Raw genomic sequence first — 11,497 nt, 5'->3', positions numbered from 1 at the left:
TCGAATGTATTTAAAATAGATGTTTGAAGTCCTTAGTCACCAAGTTCAACATCTGACTCCCCCTCAAAGGCAATCTTTTTCCCCCTGCATATAGGTCACACTTTCCTGTTTATTAATCTGAAGTTAGGTAACATATTGTAGCAGCACTGGATTTGGTTGTCTCTGCTCCAGAGTCTGTATAGTAACTTGGCTGGACTAATTTCTCGTGTGCAGGCTCTAATTTATGGATTTTTAATTTTTATCTTGACACCTAGGTTCCTAAAGTAATTCCCTGTGTCAGAGGTATTGTTTACCAGTCATCCACTGATTGACTGGAGTTGTACCATAGCCCCCAAGTACAATAGAGCCAATAAGATTTTCTTCTTTTGCTGCTTGACCAGTGCGGATTAGAGATTGCTGTCACACTTCTGGGAGTCTACAAATTGTCTCACATTTAGTCAAGGACTAATAGCAAATAAGTTTCCTCTTCAGTTGCTCCTGAGAGAGCAGAGCCTTAGGTATGTGTACACTCATCCTTATCACCAGACGTCCTTTGCTGGCTCTTTCTCTCATATGTTAAACTTCTGGCTGGTCTGCCTCTATAAGTATCATACCATGCTTTTTGATTGTTTGATACCATGTTCCACTGATTGTTTGCTGATTTTTACTTTGTACAATTCCTTGAAGGCACAAATTGCTACACAATCCAAATAAAGTAAGGTCCCTCAGGCAGCACCATGGTGTTGCCAGTTTTTGAGTTTTTCTATGACCCTGTTTGAACCTCTATATTATGGACAGTATCTAAGGGAGATAGGAGCTGCCATTTGGCTGCCAAGCTCTCTGTAATATCTGTTCTGCAACAAGGAGCTGGGTGGGGAAATGGGTGTAACCTCTAGCTCACATGTTAAGACTCCTATTACCGAGCTTTGCAGATATTTAGTAAATGGTTTTCAATTTGCTGCAAATCCCTTTATCATTCTTTAGAGACTCTGATTGACGGTCTTGGCTAATTTTAATACCCATTAGGCAAATATTTTTCTGGGGAGAATTTCCATTGATCTTTTCATATTGTCACCTAGAATTCCTCCCCATTACAGTTTTCAATTGACTATGTAGAAACTGGTGATCAAGTTTATGAATTTAACTTAGTCCACAAACCTGATTACAAAAAGGATTCAGTTCTATTTTTTAAGTTGAAATTAACATCTAATTAAAAATTATATACTATTTTTTCCTCCACTACCCCAAGTAACAGAAAGTACATCTACATATAGATACAAGGGGAAAGTATAGCATATAAAATATTCACTCTTGTTCTAATGCTTAGGATGGCAAACTATTAAGTAGGTGCTAATTCATTCATACTTCCAGCACTTTTCTCACAAAGTCTCAGGAAAGCTCTGTTCACACAGAGTAAAGTATGGAGAAAATACATTATTCCAGTAAGCTACTACCTCCTGTTGTTAAGCCATTAAGTTGTATCCAACTTTTTGCAGTCCCATGAACTGCAGCATGCCAGGCCTACCTGTCCTTCACTGTCTCCCAGAATTTGCTCAAATTCATGCCCATTGAGTCAGCGATGCCATCCAACCTACTTCCTAAATCTTTAATTGAATTTTTATAAGATAGTATACTTTGATCAAATACAGCTTGCAAAGTAGGAAAAACCTATATATCATTTCTCCTCTTTTTGGCTTTTCAATGAAATTTTTACAGGATTTCTATCATTTTACATGCCAAACCTTTGAAAAATAGATCTCAGAATCTAAATTTTACCAAAAAAGGAATCAAGAGGCAAAATACTTAAGTGACTTCCAAGGCCATTTTGTTGTTTGGTCCTGGAGTTGCGTCCGACTCTTTTGCAACACCACAGACTACAGCTTGCCAGGCTTCTCTGTCCATGGTATACTGCAGGCAAAAATACTGGAGTGGGTTGCCACTTCCTTCTCCAGGAGACTTTCCCATCCCAGGAATCAAACCCATGTTTCCTGCATTGCAAGCAGATTCTTTGCCACTGTGCCACCAGGGAAGCCCAAGGTGACAGTAATGACGAATCTAAAACTAGAAGCAGTGAAAGGTTTTCTTAACATCCAGCCTTCAGCTCAGAGAAGGCAATGGCACCCCACTCCAGTACTCTTGCCTGGAAAATCCCATGGACGGAGGAGCCTGGTGGGCTGCAGTCCATGGGGTCTCAAAGCGTCGGACACGACTAAGCGACTTCACTTTCGCACATTGGAGAATGAAATTGCAACCCACTCCAGTGTTCTTGCCTGGAGAATCCCAGGGACGGAAGAGCCTGGTGGGCTGCCGTCTATGGGGTTGCACAGAGTCGGACACAACTGAAGCGACTTGGCAGCAGGAGCAGCAGCCGCTTTCAGCTCTGTGTACCAAATCAAACTAGATAAGCTAATATTCTTCCTGACAAGCTGAAAAAGTCTGCATTCCTGTACATACTTTAAAGTGGACTTTAATTCACATACACTATTATGTTCCTTGGGAAGATACCCTTTTCTGAATATTATAAAAATAAAGCATTAATGATGTCAATGATACAGTCTGTTAAACACTACTGCCCATTGTCTTAGATCAGGCTGCTATATAATAAAAATACCACAAACTGGGTGGCTTTAAAAAACAAATTTACTTCTCACAATTCTGAAGGCTGAAATTCCAAGATCAGGGTATCAGGATGAATCTTATTCCAAGCTTGTAGACAGCAGCCTTCCCTGATGGATCTTTTTCAAAGGGGAGGGAAAGGTTATCTGTTGTCTTCTCCATTAAAGGCACTCCTAGACTTTCTGGGTCTCCTGGACTCAGGACCCAGGAGAAAGGATCAGTGACCCTACAAGAGACTGAGCCAGACCTGCCTGTGAGTGTCTAAGAGTCTCCAGTGGAGGCACGGGTTGACAGTGGCCTGCCAGGGGGTCAGGGACACTGACAGCAGCAGTCCTGGGAGGTGTGGCATGCTGGCATAAGTTCTTTTGGAGGGGGTCACCATTACTGCCATAACCCCTACCATTGATGAAGAACTGATGCTTCTGAATTGTGGTTCTAGAGAAGATTCTTAAGAATCTTGGATAGCAAGGAGATAAAATGAGTCAATCCTAAAGGAAATCAACCCTGAATATTCATTGGAAGGACTGATGTTGAAGCTGAAGTTCCAATACTTTGACCACCCGATGTGAAGAGCCAACTCACTGGAAAACACCCTGATGCTGGAAAAGACTGAGAGCAGGAGGAGAAGGGGATAACAGAAGATGAGATGACTGGATGGCATTACCAACTCAATGGACATGAGTCTGAGCAAACTCCAGGAGATAGTGAAGGACAGGGAAGCCTGGCATGCTATAGTTCACGGGGTTACAAAGTGTTGGAGGCAACTTGGTGATTGAACAAGAACAATCCCTACCATAGTTTGGTCTCAGGCCAAATTACAGGGAGGGAACACAGCCCCATCCACCAACAGAAAACTGGATTAAAGATTTACTGACCAAGGCCCTGCCCACCAAAGCAAGATTCAGTTTTCTCCACAGCCAGTTAATCCTATCAGGAAGCTTCCACAAGCCTCTTGTCCTCATCAATCAGAGGGCAGACAGAATGAAAACCACAATCACAGAAAACTAACCAAAATGATCACATGGACCAAAGCTTTGTGTAACTGAGTGCAATTATGAGCCATGCCGTGTAGGGCCACCCAAGACGGATGGGTCATGGTGGAGAGTTCTGACAGAACGTGGTCCAATGGAGAAAGGAATGTAAACCACTTCAGCATTTTGCCTTGAGAGCCCCATGAACAGTATGAAAAGGCAAAAAGATATGACACTGAAAGAAGAAACCCCCAGGTTGGTAAGTGCCCAATATGCTACTGGAGAAGAATGGAGAAATAGCTCCAGAAGGAATGAAGAGGCTGTCAAACTGGAAATGACGCTCAGCTGTGGATGTATCTGGTGGTGAAAGTAAAGTCAGATGCTGTAAATAACAATACTGCATAAGACCCTGGAATGTGAGTTCCATGAATCAAGGTAAATTAGAAGTGGTCAAACAGGAGATGGCAAGTGTGAACATCAACATTTTAGGAATCAGTGAACTAAAACGGATGGCAAGGGGTGAATTTAATTCAGACGACCATTATATCTACTACTGTGGGCAAGAATCCCTTAGAAGAAATGGAGTAGCCCACATAGTCAACAAAAGAGTCCAAAATGCAGTACTTGGGTGCAGTCTCAAAAATGAGAAATGACAGAGTGATCTTGATTCATTTCCAGGGCAAACTATTCAACATCACAGTAATCCAAGTCTATGCCCCAACCACTAATGCTGAAGAAGCTGAAGCTGAATGGTTCTATGAAGATTTACAAGACCTGCTAGAACACCCAAAAAGAGAGGTCCTTTTCATCATAGGGGACTGAAATCCAAAAGTAGGAAGTCAAGAGAAACCTAGAGTAACAGGCAAGTTTGGCCTTGGAGTACAAAATGAAGCAGGGCAAAGGCTAACAGAGTTTTGTCAAGAGAATGCACTGATCATAGCAAACACTCTCTTCCAACAACACAAAAGACAACTCTATACATGGACATCACCAGATGGTCAATACCAAAATCAGATTGATTATATTCTTTGCAGTCAAGGATGGAGACGCTCTACAGACTCAGCAAAAACAAAGCCAGGTGCTGACTGTAGCTCAGATCTTGAACTCCTTATTGTAAAATTTAGACGTAAACTGAAGAAAGTAGGGAAAACCACTAGGCAATTCAGGTATGACCTAAATCAAATCCCTTATGATTATCCAGTGGAAGTGACAAATAGATTCAAGGGACTAGATCTGATAGACAGAGTGCCTAAAGAACTGTGGATGGAGGTTTGTAACACTGCACAGGAGGCAGTGATCCAAACCATCCCAAAGCAAGCAAGAAGGCAAAGTATTTGTCTGAGGAGGCCTTATAAATAGCTGAGAAAAGAAGTGAAAGGCAAAGGAGAAACAGAAAGATATATCCAACTGAATGCAGAGTTCCAGAGAATAGCAAGGATAAGAAAGCCTTCTTAAGTGAATGATGCAAAGAAACAGAGGAAAACAATAAAATGGGAAAGACTAGAGATCTCTTCAAGAAAATTAGAGATACCAAGGGAACATTTCATGCAAAGATGGATACAATAAAGGACAGAAACGGTATGTACCTAACAGAAGCAAAAGAGACTAAGAAGAGGTGACAAGAATACATAGAAGAACTGTACAAAGCTCTTAATGACCCAGATAACTACGATGGTGTGGTCACTCATTTAGAGCCAGACATCCTGGAGTATGAAGTCAAGTGAGCCTTAGGATGTATTACTACAAAGCTAGTGAAGGTGATCGAATTCTAACTGAGCTACTTAAAATCCTGATAGATGATGCTGTTGCTGTATGGCACTATTTATGTCAGTAAATCTGAAAAACTCAGCAGTGGCCACAGGACTGGAAAAGGTCACTTTTCATTTCAATGCCAAAGAATGTTCAAACTACACTGTACAATTGTGTTCATTTTACATGCTAGCAAGGTAATGCTTAAAATATATCATGCTAGGCATCCACAGTACCTGAACTGAGAACTTCTAGATGTACAAGCTGGATTTTGCAAAGGCAGAGGAAACAGAGATCAAATTGCCAACATCTGAATCATAGAGATATCCAGAAAAACATCTTCTGCTTCACTGACTACATGAAAGCCTTTGACTTTGTAGATCACAACACACTGTGGACAGTTCTTAAAGAGATGGGAACGCCAGACCACCTTATCTGCCTCCTGTGAAACCTGTATGGAGGTCAAGAAGCAACGGCTAGAACTGGACACGGAACAATGGACCAGTTCAAAAATGGGAAAGGGGTACATTAAGGCTGTATATTGTCACACTGCTTATTTAACTTCTATGCAGAGTACATCATGGGAAATGCCAAGCTGGAGGAATCACAAGCTGGAATCAAGATTGCCAGGAGAAAGAACACCCGCAAACACGGAGATGACACCACCCTAATGAAAGAAAGCAAAGAGGAACTAAAGAGCCTCTTAATGAAGGAGGAAGGGGAGAATGAAAAAGCTGGCTTAAAACTCAATATTCAAAAAATTAAGACAATGGCATCTGGTCCCATCACTTCATGGCAAATAGATGGGGAACCAATGGAAACAGTGACACACTTTATTTTCTTGGGCTCCAAAATCACTGTAGACAGTGTCTTTAGCCATGAAACAAAAGACATTTTTTGTAAAGGAAAAGCTATGACAAACCTAGACAGTATATTGAAAAGCAGAGATATCACTTGGCCCACAAATGTCTGTATAGTCAAAGCTATGGTATTTCCTGTGGTCATGTATGGATGTGAGAGTTGGATCATAAAGAAGACTGAGTGCCAAAGAATTGATGCTTTCAAACTGTGGTGTTGGAGAAGAGTCCTGGGAGTCCCTTGGACAGCAAGATCAAGCCAGTCAATCCTAAAGGAAATCAAACCTGAATACTCACTGGAAGGACTGAAGCCAAAGCTGAAGTTCCAATACTTTGGCCACCTGATGCGAAGAACTGACTCACCGGGAAAGACCCTGATGCTGGGAAAGATTGAAGGCAGGAAAAGGGGATGACAGAAGATGAAATGGTTGACTGGCATCATCAATTCAATGGACAAGAGTTTGAGCAGACTGGGAGATAGTGAAAGACAGAGAACCCTGGTGTGCTGCAGTCCATGGGGTCACAAAGTGTCAGACAGGACTGAGTAACAACATAAAGGCACTAACCCCATGTCATGAGAGGTCCATCCTCAAAATCTAGCTACCTAAGGCCCCACCTCTAAACACCATCACATTGAGAGGGAGGGACCGGAGTTAGGACTTCAACAAATAAATTTGAGGGAAACAAATATTCAGTCCACAGTGTCCACCTTTGTTAGAAACAAGATTTTTTTTTTTTACATGACAGAAATAGAGGTTCTCTATACATTCATGGCTCAGAAGGTAAAGAATCTGCCTGCAAAGCAGGAGACCTGGCTTTGATCCCTGGGTTGGGAAGATCCACTGGAGAAGGAAATGGCAACTCTCTCCAGTATTCTTGCCTGGAGAATTCCATGGACAGAGAAGCCTAGTTGACTACAGTCATTGGGATGCAAAGAAGACACGACTGAACGACTAACACTTCCACTTTCACAAATTTAAAAACCTAATAATTTAAACAAAGTGAAAAGTAGTATCAATTCAAAAAAGATCTTAAAAATATAATAACAAGCGGTGCTGGGAGAACTGGTCAACCACTTGTAAAAGAATGAAACTAGAACACTTTCTAATATCATACACAAAAAGAAACTCAAAATGGATTAAAGATCTAAATGTAAACCAGAAACTGGAAAACTCCCAGAGGAGAACATAGGCAAAACTCTCCGACATAAATCACAGCAGGATCCTCTATGACCCACCTCCCAGAATATTGGAAATAAAAGCAAAAATAAACAAATGTGACCTAATTAAAATTAAAAGCTTTTGCACAATGAAGGAAACTATAAGCAAGGTGAAAAGACAGCCTTCAGAATGGGAGAAAATAATAGCAAATGAAGAAACTGACAAAGAATTAATCTCAAAAATATACAAGCAACTCCTGCAGCTCAATTCCAGAAAAATAAATAACCCAATCAAAAAATGGGCCAAAGAATTAAACAGACATTTCTCCAAAGAAGACATACAGATGGTTAACAAACACATGAAAAGATACTCAACATCACTCATTATCAGGGAAATGCAAATCAAAACCACAATGAGGTACCATCTCACGCCAATCAGAATGGCTGCTATCCTATAGTCTACAAGCAATAAATGCTGGAGAGGGTGTGGAGAAAAGGGAACCCTCTTACACTGTTGGTGGGAATGCAAACTAGTACAGCCACTATGGAGAACAGTGTGGAGATTCCTTAAAACACTGGAAATAGAACTGCCTTATGACCCAGCAATCCCACTGCTGGGCACACACACCAAGGAAACCAGAATTGAAAGAGACACGTTGTACCCCAATGTTCATCGCAGCACTGTTTATAATAGCCAGGACATGGAAACAACCTAGATGTCCATCAGCAGATGAATGGATAAGAAAGCTGTGGTATATATGCACAATGGAGTATTACTCAGCCGTAAAAAAGAATTCATTTGAATCAGTTCTGATGAGATGGATGAAACTGGAGCCGATTATACAGAGTGAAGTAAGCCAGAAAGAAAAACACCAATACGGTATACTAACACATATATATGGAATTTAGAAAGATGGCAATGAATACCCTGTATGCAAGACAGCAAAAAAGACACAGATGTGTATAACGGACTTTTAGACTCAGAGGGAGAGGGAGAGGGTGGGATGATTTGGGAGAATGGCATTGAAACATGTATATTATCATATGTGAAACAAATCGCCAGTCCAGGTTCAAAGCATGATACAGGGTTCTCAGGGCTGGTGCACTGGGATGACCCAGAGGGATGGGATAGGGAGGGAGGTGGGAGGGGGGTTCAGGATGGGGAACACATGTACACCTGTGGCAGATTCATGTCAATGTATGGCAAAACCAACACAATATTGTAAAGTAATTAACCTCCAATTAAAATAAATTTAATTAAAAAATAAAAGGTCACCTAAAAATATATATATAATATCAATTTTAGAGAATAATTTTTCTTCTAATAAACTATTTTGTGATAAAATATAACTGATATAAAGAGAATTTCTACTATGCAAATAAAAGTTTTTGAGGCACCATAGTTATCATTTTTTCTTTCCAGATTGTCCCCAAGACCAGATGAAGAAGTTATGATAAAAAAATGTTAGAAATCTAATAGCATTTTATTGAATATTAAGTCAATATTTATAACATTGGCAATTTTACACAGATACTGGGTATTCTTTTTGTACAACTGGGAAAACAAACCACATTTTCTATTTCTTTTCTTAGACATGTTTTGCATGCAAGCAAAATATTCTTGTTTTTCTTTGCCATGAAGATTCTTCAAAAAAGACTTTTCAAATAACTAGATTTGGCATATTTGCACAGCTGTATATCTAATTTTAAGTGTGTTAAATAATTGATCGAGAAGAATATGGTCAAAGAGGTACCCAGGGAATAATTATTGAAGAAAAACGCAAACTAAGAGGAAAAAATTTTTTTCTCCCAGAATATAAACTCAAGTTTAGAGAAGTTTCTTCCGTGATATGAGATGTTAGGGGTTAAATTTTCATAAAAACTAATCAAACCCCTTCTCACAATTTAAAGTTCTACATGATCTTAAGGACCAAAATAATATGTTGTGAAAAACAATATGGGAAGTTACTTGGAGTACGAAGTTAAAAGCAAATTTTCTAAATGACAATGGCTACCCATTGGGGAAGCTATCAAATTTACTTCAAAGCAGCTAAAGCTTCTTTTATCCAGGTATATGTAAGCAACATTCCATACCATTAAATATCCCTTCCTTTTTGAAACATTTTACTTGGCTTCCAGCACATCAGTCTCCTAACTTTTCTTCTAGCTCACTAGTGAGTACTTCTCAGTCTCTTGCTGGTTCCTCCTCTTCTCTACTACTTAATATTCGCATGCTCCAGGGTTCAGTCCTTTGCCATTTTCTCTTTGCAAGCTGTACTAAGTGATCTCATCCAACATCATGACCATGAAATAAAGACTCAAAAATCAATTCTGTCAGAATCAAAATGTACCCTGAATTCTAGATTTGGACATCCAACTGCCTATTTAGTATCTCCAAACTAACATGACCAAAAACACCCTCATGACTCCATACTCCTTCAAATCTGTTCCTTATCTCTCCATTCCAGCATTCACCCAGTCGCTCAATCAAAAAACTAGATGTCATCCTTTACTCCCCTCCCCCCTTCATATCCAAGCTATCAGCAGAGCCTTTAAAATATAGCTTGAATACAGTATCTGACTACCCACCCACCCACCCCACCTCTCCCATCATCTACCACACTAGTCTAGGACTCTTGCCTGGAAAACTGTAGTAACCTAACAGCTCTCTCTGCTTTTACCCTTAATCCTCTTCAATCTAAACTCTACACTGCAGCTCTATAGTTCAGTTCAGTCACTCAGTCATGTCCCACTGTTTGTGACCTCATGGGCCACAGCATGCCAGGCTTTCCTGTCCATCACCAACTCCTGGAGCTTGCTCAAATTCATGTCCATTGAGTTGGTGATGTCATCCAACCATCTCATCCTCTGTCATCCCCTTCTCCTCCTGCCTTCAATCTTTCCCAGCATCAGGGTCTTTTCCAATGAGTCAGTTCTTCTCATCAGGTGGCCAAAGTATTGGAGCTTCAGCTTTAGCATCAGTCCTTCCAATGAATATTCAGGATGGATTTCCTTTAGGATGGACTGGTTGGATCTCCTTGCAGTCCAAGGGACTCTCAAGAGTCTTCTCCAACACCACAGTTCAAAAGCATCAATTCCTTGGCACTCAGCTTTCTTTATAGTCCACTTCTCACATCCATACATGACTACTTGAAAAAGCATTAGCTTTGACTAGACAGACATTTGTTGGCAAAGTAATGTCTCTGCTTTTTAATATGTTGTCTAGATTGGTTAGTAGTAGTAGTAGTAGATTGGTTGTAGCTTTTCTTCCAAGGAGCAAGCGTCTTTGAATTTCATGGCTGCAGTCACCATCTGCAGTGAATCTGGAGCCTAAGAAAATAAAGTCTGTCACTGTTTCAATTGTTTCCCCATCTATTTGCCATGAAGTGATGGGACTGGATGCCATGATCTTTGTTTTTTGAATGACAAGTTTAAGCCAGCTTTTTCACTCTCCTCTTTCACTTTCAAGATGCTCTTTAGTCCCGCTTAGCTTTCTGCCATAAGGGTGGCATCATCTGCATATCTGAGGTTATTGATATTTCTCCCAACAATCTTGATTCTAGCTTGTGCTTCATCCAGCCTGGCATTCTGCATGACGTACTCTGCATGTAAGTTAAATAAACAGGGTGACAATATACAGCCTTGATGTACTCCTTTCCCAATGTGGAACCAGTCTGTTGTTCCATGTCCAGTTCTAACTGTTGCTTCTTCTTGACCTGTATTCTCAGGAGGCAGGTAAGGTGGTGTGGTATTCCCATCTCTTGAGGAATTTTCCAGTTTGTTGTGATCCACAGAGTAAATCTGTGATCCACAATGTCAAATTATGCCACTCCTCGGCTCTCCATCGTTCTAATAGCTTCCCATTACATATCCATACCCAGCTACAAGGATCATCATGAACTACTCTCTGGCTTTCTCCCATTTCATTTCTTATCATTCCTTTAATCACTAGGTTGTAACCCTACTGGCCTCTGCTATTCTTCAAACATGCCAAGTAAATTAACATTTTCAAACCTTTTTACTTACCTTTACCTCTTCTTAGAATGCTCTTTTCCCCAATATTCACATGGCTCATACACTTATTTCATTAGGGTCTCTGCATATGTCACCTCTTCAAACAGGTCTTCCTTAAGCATCTTACGTTGCAACCCTCTCAAACATGTATA

Source organism: Capra hircus (assembly GCF_001704415.2).
Source record: "Capra hircus breed San Clemente chromosome X unlocalized genomic scaffold, ASM170441v1, whole genome shotgun sequence".
Taxonomy (NCBI): domain Eukaryota; kingdom Metazoa; phylum Chordata; class Mammalia; order Artiodactyla; family Bovidae; genus Capra; species Capra hircus.
The sequence above is the reverse complement of the archived record's forward strand: the minus strand, read 5'-3'. Positions refer to the sequence as shown.